Source organism: Carlito syrichta, unplaced genomic scaffold (genome assembly GCF_000164805.1).
Source record: "Carlito syrichta isolate Samal-C Ts95f unplaced genomic scaffold, Tarsius_syrichta-2.0.1 Scaffold131333, whole genome shotgun sequence".
In the NCBI taxonomy this organism is placed as follows: Eukaryota; Metazoa; Chordata; class Mammalia; order Primates; family Tarsiidae; genus Carlito; species Carlito syrichta.
Window position 1 is genome coordinate 135,830 of NW_007075429.1, and position 348 is coordinate 136,177.

The following is a 348-nucleotide window of genomic DNA, read 5'->3' on the forward strand; positions in this document are numbered from 1 at the left end:
GGGCAGCATGGTTGGTTCCATGTTCTTGCTGTGATAAACAGTATTAATTTCTGAAAAAACATGACAACGATGCGTGGTTTGAACGAAGAAAAGTAGAAATGCAAAACAGGAAGAAGCCAGAAAGAAATTGGAGTATTGATGAATATCCATGTGGAACTGCCCAGGATGGGAACAGAGTCGGATGGAAACAGATCTATGCAAAATAAGAAGGCTTCGAGTTAGAAAGACAGGGGTAGCCAGACATGGAATGCTTCCAGAGGGAATTTAGAAGAACCTTTAAAAATAGTGAAAACAGCCGGGCTCAGTGGCTCAGCCTGTAATCCCGCGCCTTTGGGAGGCTGAGGTGAG

At 44.3% G+C, this 348-nt stretch overlaps 1 long non-coding RNA gene across 1 annotated transcript in view; it reads right to left on the reverse strand.

The window, feature by feature from the left end:
• The window catches only part of LOC110594748, a 3,750-nt gene continuing 3,402 nt past the window's right edge, over positions 1 to 348 (reverse strand). Inside the window, exon 3 of the long non-coding RNA XR_002481429.1 lies at positions 1 to 193. This is a non-coding gene — a long non-coding RNA (uncharacterized LOC110594748). The remainder of the gene's footprint in view (positions 194 to 348) is intronic.